This window comes from Pinus tabuliformis, chromosome 7 (genome assembly GCF_031772625.1).
Source record: "Pinus tabuliformis cultivar Carrire ecotype Pingquan chromosome 7, CPIR1, whole genome shotgun sequence".
NCBI lineage: Eukaryota > Viridiplantae > Streptophyta > Pinopsida > Pinales > Pinaceae > Pinus > Pinus tabuliformis.
In genome coordinates this window covers 1,562,967,562-1,562,985,862 of record NC_142293.1, presented here as the reverse complement: position 1 = coordinate 1,562,985,862, position 18,301 = coordinate 1,562,967,562, and the positions used below count along the sequence as shown (strand labels likewise).

At 38.0% G+C, this 18,301-nt stretch overlaps 1 non-coding gene across 1 annotated transcript; it reads left to right on the top strand.

Annotated features, from left to right (window-relative positions):
* The first annotated feature begins 17,647 nt into the window (after positions 1–17,647).
* On the top strand, positions 17,648–17,719 carry TRNAT-UGU (transfer RNA threonine (anticodon UGU)). Its single transcript has one exon. It is a non-coding gene; the product is annotated as a tRNA-Thr (tRNA).
* Positions 17,720–18,301: the final 582 nt, after the last annotated feature.

Sequence of the window (18,301 nt, the reverse complement as noted above, 5' to 3'; positions counted from 1 at the left end):
AGAAGAAATCTTCAAAGAATTCTTCTCCTACAATAACTTTACCTGATTCCCCGAAAGGAGATTCTTCCGCTGAAGTTTCTGCCGACGTCCATGTCGTAGATTCATCTACGGCCAAATCCGGTAGTAAAGAGAATTTATTAATTACGGCTTAACACTTAGGGAACGGATTACTCTACTAGCAATTATAAGAAGACTCCATCATATAGACTCATAAATACGCCTCGGAACTCCTATCTTTTGAATTGACTCGCAAAATCAAACTTTGGTGCAATTCTTTTCACCTATGCATCTTATCTACGCATTTGCAACTAAACTTATGCCTTTTGAATGAATGGTACTATTACAATGTATCTTGCCTTTACCTACTGACTACGGCTATTCCCCGCTTCACGCCCCAGGAAGGAACGACCAACGGCAATTGAAGAATAAAAACAATCAAAATTCAAAAGATAAAACAAATAAAAATGAATCTATTGACGAAAAACAAAAACCTCGCTATCCTTGTTTCATCTACGACGAGGATCATTTTACTAAAGAATGCCCCTATTGAGCAGAGTTTTCAAAATTCATTAAAGGTTCTCAAACGCCTGTTGTCTTGAAGAATCCTTCTCCTACTCAAGATAGTAAAGCGGTTGCTTCTTACTCGAATACCTTGGAAGAACCCATTATGATGATGTCTCATGTCAGGATTGCGACGCGATTGCAGTATTATGGTAGTAACAATCCTGTTGACGGTCAAGAAGCAGAATCTTCTAATTCAAACCCATCAACAACACCTCCTCTTGGGTCTGCTCCATTACAGATCGAGAAAGCGAACCCATACTTAGTAACCAAACCGCCTGCTAAAGGTATATTTCGGAAATCAACTTTCAATCCACATGTGAGAGCTGCTCAGAAGTATAACATTGTTGAAGACTTAGTTGTTGCCCCTTCACCAATGTCGGCTTTGGAAGTGCTGCAATCATGCCCAACACAACGTAAATTACTATTGTCTGCTATAGGAGCTGTTGATATTCAAGATTCGAACCTAATAATCTTCGACTTAGAGAATAGTACACCTCGTTTCCCTCATCAAATGGCTTTCCAGATTCCAGTGTTAGTAAAAAATAGACCTTGCTTTCGGACTGTGATTGATGAAGGGGATTCTACGTGTATTATGTCGATCCAATGTTGTAAATCGCTTGGTTCTCCGACACTCAATCAGTCCCGGACGATTCTAAAGGCTTTTGATGGTCGAGGGTTCCATCCTTTTGGTATTTTGGAAGATTTACCTATAGGGGTCGAAGGCAAAACTGTAAATCTAGATGTGGAAGTGGTTGATGCCCCTCTAGATTACAACCTTCTCCTGGGTCGCAGTTGGTCTTATGCTATGACTGCTATTGTTTCATCGGTCTTTCGGCTTGTTAAGTTTCCTCATAACGAAAAGATCGTTACGATAGACCAGCTCAATTATTTCTCATCCGAGCTAGCCTCTATGATAGTGTTCAGCATGTCGGTAAAACAACTATCCCTTACAAGGATGTTGGGGTAGGTTTGATTAAAGATTCTGGTTTACTAGGAACTTTTTCCTTCCCTCCTCCTAACGTATCACCTTCTATTGCAACTATTCATATGATTTCATCGAACACTATTGCTTTTGATGATCCTTGGATCGTACCTTCCGATTCCGAGGTGGATTCATTTGATGGCGCGATGCCTTTGAATCCCTTTGAAATTGCATATCAGGCGGTACAGTTGTTTTCTGATTCCTGACCTATCGTGAGGATAGTTTGTTCCTGTGTCAACCTCGTTAAAAAATGAAACCGGATGTCTTGAGCATAGTTCCTTGTCTTGTATCAAGCTCGTTAAAAAATGAAACAAGGTTTTCGAGCATAGTTCCTTGTCTTGTGTCAAGCTCGTTAAAAAATGAATCAAGGATTTTAGAGCATAGTTCCTTGTCTTGTGTCAAGCTCGTTTAAAAAATGAAACAACTCCCTCAAAAGTGAACCTTCATTCCATCCACTTGGTTGAATGCAATGAAGCTTGGGGGGCATGTACATCACTTTGCGTCATTATGCTGGGGGCATGCGAACTTATAACAAGCATAGTTTTTCATTTCAAGCTTGTGTAAACATGAAATCGAATCCAAGCAGAATTCTCTATGGTTCAAGCTTGTATAAAAATGAACCTATACCTTTACATCTTGTGATTGCCGTCTTTATCCGCTAAATTCAGTTAGATGAGCCTTGGTTGTTTTCATTCCATCGCCACCATTTCTTTGGCTGATCATGTGCTTTTACTTGGTTGTTTACCCTTCCTGAGGGACCGCATCTATGAGTGGTTTTTTTAGCCAAACTCTTAACCATTACATGTTTTGAGTAGTTCCTCCATTGCCGGAACCAATTGCTACCCTTTATACCACTCATTCCTATAGGACGAGTCCTCTTTAATCTCTTTTCTGACTCGTAAAATATGAAAAGATTACCGAGTTTTTCCCTTTTAAACTCATTAAAACGGAATTAAAAAGACGATCCACTTACAACTCTTTTCTAACCGTATAAACATGAAAAGATCGCTGGACTTTTGTCATTTCAAGTTCGATATTGGTTATAAAATGATGTGTTTTTGATCGCTTTTTTACTTTTTTAGATCGGAGCCACTAATTATGAAAAGTACTCCTTGATCGTAATGGTCAAGCGGTTCTCTCAAGTATTATTTTATACTTTTTCGGGCTTGGGAGACACAAATTTACAAAAAAGGACACCCATGGAGTTTCCTTAAGTTTTTCTTCTGACTCCCTAAAATTGAAAAACACCGAGTTTCTCCTATACTGGACTCATTAAAATTTAACAGTAAAGGACCTGTTCAATTTTAAACAGGAACAAACCACTCCTTCTTAGGGTTTGAATTTTAAACTAAGTTGGACTCATTCGAAGGATGAGCTTATAACCAAGCAAATGTTATCCTCCTCAAGCTTGTCAAAAATAAAGAGGTACTTGTCATAAATGGTGGGGGAAAAGAGAGAAAAATGAACTTGTTTGTTATACTTTGTGTTTTAGAAAAGCAGTTAACCACTCTTGAACACGACACCTTTTGTTCACCTGGGTTGGGAAATCCTTTGCTTAACAGTTAATCAAACCATATTGAAAGTCTTCAGCCGGTTTCTGGGTATTAGCTTTGGGTCAATTGTCACCAAACCATCTGCAGTGTCGTTATGTGTTCAAGAGGTCAGTTCAAATAAACCATTCATCTGCAAAATATCTGTCATCCATTTTGACCGTCCCTGAGTCAGTCCTTGCTACTATATTTCTTCAAAACTTGATCTATGATTTCGTGTTGTGGGCTTGCCTATGACGGATCGCTTTCTATCGACTTCAGCTCATTATCTAGAAAGATGATCTAGAAATCATCAGTACCTTGGAATCTGCATGCCCTAATGGTAGGTTTCTCGCCTTCGACGATAGGTTTCATCATTGACCTTCGATCAAAGGATTATGTGACATGTTCGACATCAACGCATTTATTCACATTTCATGGATTGTACTGAGTACTTTGAGAGCCATTGACATTACTGGTGGTTTCTCTCACACTTGTTAACAATTCACATCATTGACTGGTAATCAAGTGGTTTCTACCATGTTCGACTTCGACACATTCATTTACATGGATAGAATCGTACTAATTCAGGAAGTAGAAATCAAGACCTTGGATTTAGTTTCCACCATCCAGACTACGAGGAATTTTGTTATTCATTATACAATGGACTATTCATAAACAGATGGCTGCGCCCATACTGTGTCTACATATGTCTATACTCGTGATGTATTACAAAATCATTCCTGTATCAGAGCAGTTTAGTTAGTTAGTCAGTTTATAGTTAGTTTTGATCTGAGTATGGGAATGCCGACCTCAGCGATGATATGTTCACATATATATATATATTTTACATTGAATGTTTTTACAGGTTCTGACTGGGGTGTCCACAGGATGATCCTTGAAATGATAAAGTACTTCACTCTTCATACATAAAAGACTTCATTTTCATCTATTACAGACTTTGCACTTTAGGGGGAAATCTGTTGCACTAAAAATTGTCACCATGACATTCTGCAATCTGTGTGAGTCTATCACCACTCATACTTTCCTCCTTTCCAAGTCTTAAGCCTCAGTTCTTCATATCAAGCCTTGAAAATAAGATAAAGCCCTCAAAATTCTATAAAACTCTGGTTCCACACTTTCTCTTAGCATTACCTGCGGTCCCACACCTAAAGGTCATGTTCCCTGCGCACCTAACCGCTCTGTCTGTGTGTAATGGGTGCGGACCCTTGTAAAAGTCAAAAAGGCGCAAGAACATTCTTAAAAACTCACTTTGAGTCATTTCTGGAAGCTTCTAAAAGGAATCTTGTGGTGGCAAGTTCGCTCCTTTAAGGTTCATGCATCCCATACTTTAAGGAGCTAACCCCTTGATGTGAGGAGCTTATCCCTTTTAAGGAGGACTCTACCCCTTCATAGGTGGACCTGTAACCTCCTTCCTTTGCACTATAAAATGAAGCATTGGGCTGGTTACTGAGGAGGTTGAAAGCTGAATATTTTTGAGGTGAAATGCTGCTGGAACTTAGTCTTCCTATTTGAGCTTTTGTGAGGAAAGATTACATACCTCTTTGATCTCATTTGGAAGAGTGTGAGGCTTGTCAAAGTAGAGGAGATTCTTGTTTCGGACCCTGGGAAGAGCTTGTACAACATCAAGGCATCAAAGGTTGTAAAGATCTTCTATTTTCAAAGTTAATACAATCAAGTTTATTTTTCTCAATAAGCTATGTTTTATGGTTTATTTTATGAACTCCTTGATCATCATAATGAACACGATTTATTATATTAGCTATGCAAGTGTTATTTGATGTGTGCTTGTTTGTGATTGCAGGTTCTTAAAAGGAAATTCTTTCGGATGGTTGAAGCATGGCTGCCACAAACTAGCGTTGGACTTAAGGTAGGGTCTAAAACACCTCTGTAGATTTTATTAATGAGTCGCAATATGTTTAGAGAAAGGTAGATTTGTTTGTCCTGCTTGTTGCTAGATATCTGTTGATACTAGGGAGATTAGCCTTGTTTGCAAGAATGATTTATCTGGCCAACAAAATCCTTGGCTTAGTAACCCCTAAACTGGACTATGGGTTATGGTAAAGTTGGTTTTTGTGTTACCTCGGTGGGCCTAGGAATCCTCGACCAGTGAATGGCAGGATATATGGTAAAAACTAGAGGTGGGTACCCTCGATCAGGCCTAGGAATCCTTAGCTGGTGAATGGCAAGATATATGGTAAAGCATGGAGGGTGGAGTCTCAATTAGGGTCTAGTGCTCCGGTGGGGATTGCAGTAAAGCCTAGAGACTAGGAGACAAGAAAATTCCTCACAGTGTAGGTGGAGAAATCGGTAGCATCCATGCTTGTTTAGGGCCTAGTGATTTGATGAGGATTATGATAAATCCTAGTTCTAGTGATGAGTGTTAGGTGGTTTAGCCTTAGGAAGCCCTGGATGATTTGTGCAAGGAATATGACATGGGGGTGATTAGCTAAAATAAATATTTGGTTTAGCCAATCTATGGTTGGGTCGTTTATGGAAGTCCATACCTGGTTGGCTTATGCATTCATTAATAAGAGTCTCTTTTCCTTGGTAATTCATGTATAAATGTATTGGTTTATATGTGGATTTTATGACTATTGTATCCTTGTTATTTCCGTTGTTTAAATGATGGTGATGAGTATGTTTTATGACAGTGATGATGTATGGCTCACATCATGCTTTGATTTGTAAATGAATGAACAATGAATATATGACCTAGTATATGATAATGTCGCTAATGTGATAAGGCATCAATGCTTCTTAGAGATTCTCATATAAGTATGAGACCCCTATGCTCAGATATGTTGTTATGACTTGTAGAATGCATATTTGTGACATGTTTGACGGGTCCAGTCAAGTCCTTGTTCAAGTATTTTCATTAGTATCATTGTTTCAATGTTACTTCTCATTTCTGATGTTTCATGAAGTTACCGATAGTGGCCTCAGTCCTGGGCCTGAAAATGTGGCACAAAATTCAGGGTTGTTGGCTCAGAACTAGTTGAAAACATCCCAATCGCTGGCATGCCCTTGTTGTGGGAGCAACTGGAGGGTCCCAATCGCATTCACGCCCATGTCAGGGGAGAAAATGAGGCTGCAGGTGAGTAAATTGTCAAGTTACCTCAGGGGTCAGTCACTTGGAAGTGTTGGCTGGCTCCTGAAGGTTCTGTAACATGTTTAGAAGGTCAGATTGGTTGTGTTTTGTCAGTTCCACTTCCTTAACTATACATGGGGGGTTGAATCAGATCCTAGTAGCCTCTTGTCACATGTTTACCCTAACGGACTGGTTAACTTGGGTAAATGTGGGAGGAGGGTGTTACAGAGTGGTATCAGAGCATGGTTCACCCTTGGACTGGATGGGCGGTGTGTTGGTCATGCATTCATGTCGGTTGCATATATGTTCCTTATGCTTGTGGTCTATGCATTTGTTGTGTATGCATGGTGTTGGTCATGGTTGCATTTGTGTCACCATGTGAAAGTGGATGGTGTGTTCTTAGAGGTGGTCGTCATGAGTGTATGTCAGTTATTCATTGGTTATGCATGTTTGTGCTTATATATTGTTATGCATACATTGATATGGTTGTAATTTTCATGCATGAGGTCATGATGTGTGGTTGATATGGTCCCTCATTGATGATTGGACTATGGTTATGATGATATCTATATGTTGTTATGATTATAATTATGCATGTGTTGTGCTAATCTGGTTGATCTTATAGATGAGATATCCTCCCCAAACTATAATGAGGTATGTTGATTATGTTTATGTTTTGGTTTAGATGACATGGTATGATTTGCAGGAAAGAGATCAAAGATGACTAGCAAGATGGTAGAATACAATTCACGAGACTCTCCCTATGGGTTAGATGAGCAACATGGTGTTGGGCACTCTTATGACTTAGCAGACACATTGAGAAGCTTGAAGGAAGAATTAAGAAGTTGTAAAGAAGACAATGACATAATCATGCAGGCACAGGAGAAACAAGCATAAGTCAATGCAGTAATCCTTCAGAGTTTGTTAGAATTGCAGATACTAGGGCCACTTCGGATCAACCATGGACACGAGGATAAGACTAATGGGGCATATGACAGTAAGTCTCATGGTTGGCACAGGTCAGAAAGGGATGACACAGTTAGAGATGGCAAGCTCTTGGATACTTCAGATACGAGATGTGATGGAAACATGTACTATTCTAGTTATGGTTTTGACAGGCACTATGATCGTCATTGTTATCACCCTTATAAGAGGAGTGACAAAGGATACTTTCCATATGAGTTTATGAAAGCTAAACCACCTACATTTGATAGATATTTGAAGAAGTCGAAGGATGCATAGGCTTGGATACTTGGGATGAACAAATTATTTGAAATGCATGAGTACACAAAGAATATAAAGGCCAAAATAGTTATCTTCAGCCTCAAAGGGAAAGCAAAAATTTGGTGGGAAGATGTGAAGCGGGTTAGAGACATCAAGATAGAAGACTTGAGTTAGCATGAATTCAAGAAACTTTTCAGGAAGAAGTACTTGTCATAGAGGTACAATGATAGTAAGGCTAAGGATTTCTGTGAGATAAATATGGGATCAATGATAGATGAGGAGTATACGACCAAGTTCCTAGAGTTATTGAGCTATGTACCGTATCTTAAAGATGAGAAAGCTAAAGTTCAAAGATTTGTCAGTGGATTTCCATTAGCATTTAGAGATTGGATTAAGTATGATGAGCCTCGATCACTTGAGGAAGTTATTAGGAAATTGAAACACTTTTATGAGCAATCAAAGCGTAAGAATGAATCTCAGCAAGGTTGAAAAGGGAAAGACAAAGCTAAAGCTAAATGGCAACCGAAAATAACAAGGTCTCAGAATGTAGAAGAGAAAGAGAATGTTGCACCATACAAAAAGTTCAACTTAGCTATACAAGGACATGGGTCGCAACAACACAATAGAGGTGATGGTACATGACAGTTGGAGTGTTGGACATGTGGTAAGGAACATCCTAAGAGGGATTGTCTGTAGAATCAAGGTGGTAGGCCTCATATTTATAGTGAATAGGAGGCATAGACAATTGAGGATATTATGTAGATAATTCCATGAATTTATGCAACGTTGGATAACAAGCAGGCTGAGCATCACACAACTGTCATCGAGATAGATAGTAATCTTTGTGATCAAGTTGTTTCCATTTTGATTGAACCTCGATCTAATTATAGTTATGTTAGTCCTGACCTGATGGATAAGTGTGGTTTGAATAAAGAAGTACATGCAAAATCCTGGTTAGTGAAGTTGGCTACAAGTACAAAGAAGAGAGTGTATCACTGGGTAAGAGCTTGTGCGTTCGAGTGAATGGTATGCCTACCTTAGCACATTTGAATTTATTTCCGTTGGGATCATATAGTATGTTATTGGGTATGGACTATCTATATCTTCATAGGACCAAGGTAGATTGTTATCCCAAATCCATTGAGTGCTTGGATGACAATGAAGAATAGAGAGTCTTATAGGGTAAGAAGAAGGCAACATTAGTGAGAATGGTTACAACTATGCAAGAAAAGTGCAGTTGCAGAAAAGGGCGTCTGTTATTTGCAGTGTACATTTCTAATGATAAAGGTAAGGATGTTGAGGATGCAGTGGTATTGATCAAGTACTGGATCTTGCATCAATTTCAGGATGTGTTTCTAGCAGAGATTTCAGAGTTTTTGCCTCACAGAGAAGTGGAATTTTGCATCAAGTTGGTACCAAGGGTAACACCAACATCGAAGGAACCATATAGGATGAGCACTCTAGAGTTAGTAGAATTAAATTTGCAGTTGAAGGAAATGCTTGACAAGGGATACATTAGGCCAAGTGTATCACCTTGGGGTGCATTGGTATTGTTTGTGAAGAAGAAGGATGGTACTCTTAGGCTATGCAGTGATTACAGGAAGTTGAACAAGGTGACCATCAAGAACATGTATTTGTTGCTGAGGATTGATGACTTGCTTGATCAGTTTAAGGGAGCAATAGTGTTCTCGAAGACTAATTTGAGATCAGGATATCATCAGGTACGCATCAAGGCAGAGGACATATACAAGACTGATTTCCAGACTAGGTATGGGCATTATGAGTTTGTTGTAGTTCCATTTGGTTTTACTAATGCTCCAACTACTTTCATGTGCTTGGTGAAGAGTGTGTTGCATCCTTATCTAGACAAGTTTGTTATTGTATTCATTAATGACATCTTGATATATTTTAAAAATGAGGAAGAGCATGCCGAGCACTTAACAACAATGTTGAGATTACTGAGAGAGCATCAATTGTATGCCAAGCTTAGCAAATGTAGTTTCTTTTAGAAAAAGGTACATTACTTGGGACATGTTATTTCCAAGGAAGGCATAACAGTGGATCCAGAGAAGATAAGAGCTATCATGGAGTGGGAAAATCCTAGAAATGTGGATGAGGTAATATCATTCATGGGGTTAGCAAGTTACTATAGGAGGTTCATCATGAACTTCTCTCACATTTCATATCATATTACGTCATTGCAGAGGCAAGGTAAGAAATTTGAATGGATAGAGGAATGTGCAACAAGTTTTGAGCAGTTGAAGTAGTTGTTGACAAATGCTCCAGTGTTAAATATTGAAAATCCAGACAAAGAATTTGTGGTGTGCACAGATGCTTCCAAGAGAGGACTTGGTGGAGTCCTTATGCAGGAAGGACATGTAGTATGCTATGAGTCACGAAAACTAAATGAGAATGAGCAGAATTGTCCGACAGATGATCTTGAGCTGGCAGCGATCATCAATGCGTTGAAGACGTGGAGACACTATCTTCTTGGTAGGAGGTTTGTATTAATGAGTGATCACAACGGGTTGAGATACTTGTTTGATCAACTAAACTTGAATTCTAGGCAAGCTAGATGGTTGGCCATGATCAATGAGTTCAACTTTGAGATAAGGTACATTAAACGTAAAGAACACAGGGTTTCATATGCTCTTAGCAGGCAGATACATGTGAATCATATAACAACTACGAGTTATTATGGGACAGACTTATAAGATCAGATCTTAAAGGCAGGTCAAGAGGATGATAGGTACATGGAGTTTATGCACAGGTCTTCATCATAGGTGCGGTCAAATTGCATGGTGTTCCGAAGAATATTGTATCAGACAGGGATGCTAAGTTCACTTCAAAGTTTTGGAAGGAGATGTTTGCAGGATTGGGGACAGAGTTGGCCTTCAATACAACTTATCATCCCCATATAGATGGATATATAGAGAGGGTCAATAGGATGTTGGAGGATATGTTGAGGATATATGTGATGCATTAGCAGTGAAAATGGGAAGAGTATATTCCACTGGTTGAATTTTTTTATAATAATGGTTACCATGAGTCACTAAGGATAAGTCTGCTTGAGGCACTATATGGGCGGAGTTGTAACACTCCCATCAGTTGGAGTGATCTAGTGAACAGGGTGTTGATTGGACCATATATACTGGTAGATATGGAACATGAAATGCAGGTAATTAAGAAGAATATAAAGGCATCACATGACATACAAAAAAATTATGCAGATCGAAACAAGTTGTTTAAGGAGTTTTAGGTTAGGGAACATGTGTACTTGCGCATAAATCCCAGGAAGAGCTCCTTGCGGATTGGATCGTGTGCCAAGTTGGCACCTCAGTTTTGTAGACCTTTCAATATTCTTGAAAGGATTGGACCAGTAGCCCATCGAATTGCACTACCTCCAACAATGAAAGTCTATGATGTTTTCCATGTGTCATTGCTTAAGAAGTATGTTAAATATGTTGATCATGTGATTGACTGGTCTGTATTGTAGGTGGAGCTAGATGGATAATTCCAGCCGTAACCTTAGTGTATATTGCATAGAAAGATTCTCATTCTTAGGAACCGAGCAATCGAGCAGGTTGAGGTGCAGTGGAAGCACTTTGGGCCCAATGAAGCTACATGGGAGATGGCGGATCAAATGCAGGCTATGTATCCTTCTCTATTCGCTGGTTGAGCGAATGTTTTTGGTATATGTTTTAGTGTGATGTTTTGTTATATGTAAATATGTATATGGATGTAAATACCACAACGAGTTGTGTTATAAATCTCCAATAAGTGGTATGGGTGTCATGCCATTATGATTTTCATGTTTTTATGTTGTCATGTTGGTTTTCTTTTCAGCAGGATAATCATTATAAATATTGCATCAAACTAAGTTATAAAGTTCCATGGGCAGTATGTTTTGCTTTCAACAGTCTTGTTCGTTATAGGTGTCATGGAACACATAGGACAATGTTCCCCCACAGAGGGATAAATCTATAATAACCTTGGTGAAAATTCCATGTAATAAAAGTTAATAAAGGCAAAATAATAACCACGGTTGTGGGATACTTATCCTAAGCTGAATGTTGGGCAAAACATCCTAGTGTGGGTGTCCTCCCTATCCCTGATATGAAAATGAGCCGCATTCAGACTAGCAGTAAACCCACACCAAAGGTCTGACCATTCATCTAGAATATGAAATTGTTGTGGAGACAACCATCTCTGACCCCACATGGTTGTGTTTGTCTCATCTGCGATCTGTGCCAAAGTATGATGACCATTTGCCTATAAAAAATTAAATTAGTTCGAGTGGTAGGTGATAATTTGGGCCATGCCCCACCCAAGGATATTATCCTATGCATACCTGTGTACCATTTCCAACTTTCCATACAAGGCCTTTTTCAATTACCTAAAAATAGTGGAGAATTGCCTTCCAAATTACTAATACATTTGATCTGATGTGGCCTGGAGTACGAATCCATCAAACAATGGTCCAGGGCCTGATGTACTTGTGATACATAAATTTTATCCATAATTTGTTGTTGGAAATCATGTGCCATCCCACCTTTGTTGCAAGGGACCTTGCAAATAAGTGAATATTATTCAATCCCCATCTGCCCCACTCCTTTGGAAGAGCAATTTTGTCCCATTTTACCCAAGAAAATAATCTGCCATCCTTTTGAACAACCTATAGATATCGACAACAAATTTTCTGGACTAGAGAAAGGGTTCCTTTATGGATCCAAGTGAGAGAAGACCCTAATACCAAGATCACTTCGAGGATTGATTTGGTGAGTATCAATCTTCCTGCCCGCGGAAGACATCTAAAACTCCAAGATTTTAGCCTATTTTCAATTTTTTCCAGAAGCTATTGTCAGTAAGCCTTTCGGTAATCATTTAGCTTGAGATAAAACCCCAAGTATTTAAGTCCTTAATTAAGGGGAATGAATTGGAAATGAAATATACGTTGGATGATCCTTGAATCCTCCCTAGATAAACGATTGAAAGATATGGATGACTTCATCTGGTTAACTTACATTCCTATACATACTTCAAATAAAGGGAGAACCTCCCTTATGGTTGCCACATCATGTTGAGACATGTTACAAAATAACAAGCCATCATCTACAAATAATAAATGAGTGATGTGATAGAAATAAACAATATCATTACCTCTTAAGCTTCCCTTCTTTTTGCATAAGCTAATGATCTGAACAACCTCTTAACCACGAGCAAGAAAAGTAAAGCGGATAGGGGGTTGCCTTGTTGCAGACCCCATTGTGCATGAAAGAAAGATGTCCCTACTCCATTTATAAGCACACCAAATGAAACAAAGGAAATGCAACTCATCACCCAATTGATAAAGGGAACTTCGAAACCAATGTGAGTCAATATCATCTGAAGATAGATTGAACTAACCCTATCGTATGATTTTGAAAGATCCAACTTTATTGCCAGTCCTTTAGCTTGCGGGTTTTTAGGCTATGAAGTCCTTCTTGCGCCACCCCGATAGCCTCGTGGATCTGACGACCCTCTAGAAAAGAAAATTGTTCCTTTGACATGCTCCTATTTGCAGTGATTTTGGCAATAATATTATATATAACATTGCATAGAGATATAGGCTAGAATCCATCTAAATTGGCAGTGGTGTCAGATTTCAGAATTAAAGCAATGCAAGTGGCATTGAAAGGGTCATGTATTTTACCACTAACTCTTGATTCTTCAACTACTTTCAAAAGATCTCGACCAAGAATCTCATATAGATCTATAAAAAATTTGATCGACCAACCATATTGTTCGGGGATTTTTCCCCTTTGGAAGCTGTGTAGGGATTTGTGAAGATATCTTTATGATATGGGTTCCACCAGTGACTCATTCTCTCCTTCCAAAATAGGGAAAACCCTAGCCAACACAATAATTTCTACTAAATAAGTCCCAGGGGAGCTTCAAAAAGTGTTATGAAGTGATTTATCCCTAGCTTGACCAACTCTCTAAAAGAGGTGCCTCTGCTAACTGTAGAGTTTTCCAGCTCCCAAATAATATTTTTGAATTTTCTGCCATTTGCATACTATTGAAAAAACTTGGTGTTTTCATCCCCACTTTTGAGCCAGAGCATTCTGCTCTTGAGACGCCACATTTCCTCCTTGTCTGTTAGTTTTTTTTTTTTTTTTTTTTGAGGATTCCAGCCAGGATCAATCTTTGTTTAGATTCATTAGAAATATATCCCCCTCTTCCTAGATCTTCCATACTTTCCATTTCCTCTTCTATAGCTTTAGGCTACGCTTCATCCCTTTCTTTTTATCTGAGGACCAAGATATGCCTTTTCATTTTATCCTTTTGAAGTTTTTAGCAATTTTTATTGTTTCCATGCCATCGACTTCAAGATTATAATGAGACCCGTTCTCTGCTACCAAGTTGTGAAATGAGTCCTCTTTCAACCAAGAATAAATGAATTTGAAAGGGATGCCCGACTTACTTTGATCTCCTTTTAATTCCAAAAAGATTGGATGGTGATCCAACCCACCATCCTTCACAATCCATTGGAGAAAGAGAGGGATTTGCTCGGTTGGAGGAGATGTTATCAGAAAATGATCTCTTCTTCTGGAAATTTTGGTGTCCCTCATCCTCTTATTCCTCCATGTAGGATTATTCTTGACTATATCAACATCACAAAGGAAACTCTCCTGTAGCTTGTTATTGAAGTAGTTTGAGAGGGGAAATATTTGACATCCCAATAGAAAAATATAAGTCACTGCCCAACACTAAATTTGTTTCTTTCATAAAAGATCGAGCGAGGAGATAGTCCAAAAAATCTAGTCTGTCTTGATGAGGAAAATAAATATTTACTACCTTCAAGCCCATCCCCAGCTCAGATGAGAATATATTTTCCTCCATGACCAATTTTAGACCCCATGATGATAAATCTTTATGGATTTTAGCTTAACCCCCAGTGCTAGTCCACTGGATATTCTATGCACGTTTGAGGCCACAAAATGGCATCCCAATAGATGGCTATTCATAACCGTGGTGATGGAATAACAAGGACCTAGGGTTTCTTGCAGGAAAAGGATGTCAATATTAGACAATTTAACCAACCTCTTCAATGCTAGTTTTTAGAGGCACTGGCCAAAGTTTGGTGGTTTAAATATAGATAGATCATGAGGAAACATGGGAAGGGGATTGCGTTGCTCTAAATGCCCCAATGATAGTTGTGTGATGACCAACAACCACCTCATGATTAACTATTTGTTGGGATTTCGATAAGAAATATTTTCAACCCCTACCCTTATTGATATGATTAACAAGAAATGCAATCGCCAAACCACCTATACAAGAGGACATCCGGTTGGTCAAAGATCATAGAAAATAACCTGAATGAATAGATGAAGGGGATCGACGTAGCCACGTGACAAACAGGGGGATGGATAGGGGGACCGAGCAGATGGTACAATTAATGGAACTGAGTTTACTGGGAAGGGAATCATGTATTGACTGACAACCATCTTCCATAGCTAAACAAGAAATAAAGAGAACTAAAGAGGAAATAGAATGTGGAATACAATAGTTACCTGGATCCGCTGCTTCCGTTGCAGAGACCCAAAAGATGTCTCTTTTCTAGGTTCCTGTGGAAGCTACTGAAGAGCTACTCATTCTCTATCCTCCACCATCGTCTCTATAGAAACTTCATACCCGATAATACTTGCAGAACGTCTTGATTGATTATGTTCCTTTGAAGCTGACCCTTCCTCCTCACATTGACCTTCTCTGTTGCCTGTGTTCACATTCCTCTTTCATTTATACATGAAAGGGCATTCCTCGAATATATGTACCACTTTAAAGCAAAGACAACACCTATATGGAATACCCTCATAATCCAATGTCTATTTGTGGGTAATCCCTCTGAAGGTCAGATTTATATGAGTATAGACCTTCTCTGGTTTCAATATTAACCAAAATTCTAGCAATGGCCATCCTCCATGTTAATTTGAATGATCAGTAAGCATTTACATATACACCCAGGCGATCCCCATTTATTTTGAAAACTTCCTCAAACCAGTATTAAAGAGGCATTCCTAGCATCCAGATCCGTAGAGGGGCTCTACCCAGGTTTTCTCTCTTGGCATCAAACAAAGGGGTTAATTTCTTCAGAAGGGTCAACATAGAGTCTATGATTCGTGGCTTGGATAAGAGCTTACCTGTTGCCTCTATCATCTCGAACTTGAGAATAAACCAGCCCCATGTCAGGGTTTTGATTTGCACAGACTCCACTAGTTCGTCCTTTCATTCCTTTTCATACCATTCTTTGAGAAATTCGATTGAGAAGAGACTACCTCTAACATGCCTAACCACCATTGTCTCTGATACCTCCATTGCTACGCCCATTTTTACATCTTCCCTGAAAACCATATTTATTAATTTGTTCCCAACTACGTGCTCTTTTTCTTCTTGACCTTATTTCCACTAGGTGGAACACCTGCGTTAATAGGGTTCCCTTCTAGAATTTCAGCTTGAGCAACTTGTCTGCCTGTAGGAACATCAACCACCCCTTGAACAACCTCAAAGGGTTATATTGTATGTTGGAGAATACTATTGATTCCTTCCAAGCCTTGCGATAGAAAATGATTATTCTCCAAGCCTAGGTTTGGAGGGGGACAAAACAACACCAATGTTTTGACGACCACCCTCAATTGCAAAAACCCTAGTCTGATATGGGGATCCACTAGTTGCCCATAAATATAGGTTGGGAGTAAGCCAAAAAAAGCCCCAAAGAAACCTTCATCGTGGGAACTGATCAAATTCAACGTAGAAAACCCCCCTTGGGTAAAGGCCTCAAACAAAAAGGAACCAAAACAGTGGAAAGTGATAAAGAAACCCTACCTTGTTCAGAGCTCAGGATTTGTGGGTATGCATTGGAAATCACCGTTCCACCATGAAGCCACCTAAGCCTCTCTGCATTAGTTTCTAAAAATGGTTCTTGAATTGGTTGGTTCACAAAGGGTTCATGATGCTGAGGTGGCTTGTCAGCCTAGAATGCAACAATGTCATCCAAGTCAAGCGAAAAATCCGCTAGCTCCTCCATACCCTCAAATATGCCCTCCCTTGTCATTCTCTGATCGATCACTCTGACAACAAGGACTTTGAGAAATGGAAAAATTACGCTATGCCGACTGACACCCACCTTTCACCATTGTAAATGCCCTCGAGCTCCAAATCCTAGCTACAAGTGAGAGTAGCTCCATCCTCCTCCATCAAGAATTCTTACTTCATTTTTATTGTTCTATATAGTTTGATGATAAATATATATTGAGATAAGTTTTTTGGTGGGATGATGGAGTGATTGGTACAATGAGATGTTATCCTCTTCATTCAGTTTCAAATCCTAGGGGTACATCTTTGACTTCTTTTTAGCCTCTTGTAATAAGATTCAAGGAGTAGGCTCTCCGCCTTCGTGGAATCTCAACTCTTAATCATAAATTCCTAAAACCTCCACCCGAATTACTCCAACCAAATTTTCATATATAAATAGTATGATTAAAATTTGTATTGATTACAAATTTATTTATTTAATAAAGTATGAAATAATAAAATTAATAATTAAATTTACTTCATATATTGAATATACACAAGATCAACATTTAAAAAAAATAAATAAAGGAATATTGTAATAGATTATTCTCACTTAACAAAAAATAATTATTCTGACTTAACAAAAAGTTAAAAAAAAATTGGAATAGATTATTCTAGTCATAGCTGTTACTTAATAATATTTGTTTTTAATAAACTAATATTATCATTTAAATATTATTGTTCAAAAATAGGCGTTACTTGAAATTATGGTCTCTACGTTGCTCTCTATTTAAAACTTTGCCATGGTTTGCCTCTTCATCTGGTCCTGTTGATGAACCACACTTGTTCATTTGAAAAGCGTTGACCAAAAATTTCTCCTATATATTTTTTACCAAAAACCTTTTCATAATTCATTTTAGATTAAAGAAACTTGAATTCAAAAATTATTCTTACCTAAAAAATAATTGAAATAGATTATTCTCACCTAACAAAAAAAATAATTGGAATAAGATTATCAATGTGAGTTGAATAGGTAGTTTAGTAGAGAATAAGAAGCAAATGACAACAGGTTGCGTTTTACTTAAAAACGAATATTTCGTTTGAATGGAGTTGAATATTCCTTGAATTTGCGTAGACCATCGAAGGAATGGATAATGGACACGAGATTAAATTTCCGTGCGAGCCTCTATAGCTCAGTGGTAGAGCGTCAGTCTTGTAAACTGAAGGTCCGTAGTTCGATCCTGCGTGGAGGCAACATTTACTGCAACCAATTTTTTTGAAACAATAGTCTTGTGAGAATTTTTACTAAATGCAGGAACAAATTTTTTATTAATCGAACCAATATAGTCTTGTGATAATTTTTACTAAATGTAGGAACAAACATTTTATTCATATTTAATTTTATTAATTGAAACAATATTGTCTTCTGGTAATTTTTATTAAATGAAACAATATTGTCCTCTGTTAGGTTAGTAGTTCGGTCCTGCCACGAGACAACATTTACTTCAACCAATATTTTTGAAACAATATTGTCTTGTGGTAATTTTTACTAAATATAGGAACAAACATCTTAATATTATTTAATTTTATTAATTGAAACAATATTGTCTTGTGCCATTTTTTACTAAATGAAACAATATTGTCTTGTGATAATTTTTACTAAATATAGGAACAAACATCTTAATATTATTTAATTTTATTAATTGAAACAATATTGTCTTGTGGCATTTTTTATTAAATGAAGGAACAAATATTTTATTAATATTTTTTTTATTAATTTGAAAATAAAGACCATGGTTTATTCCAACCCTAACATATAAAAATTCAAATTACAAT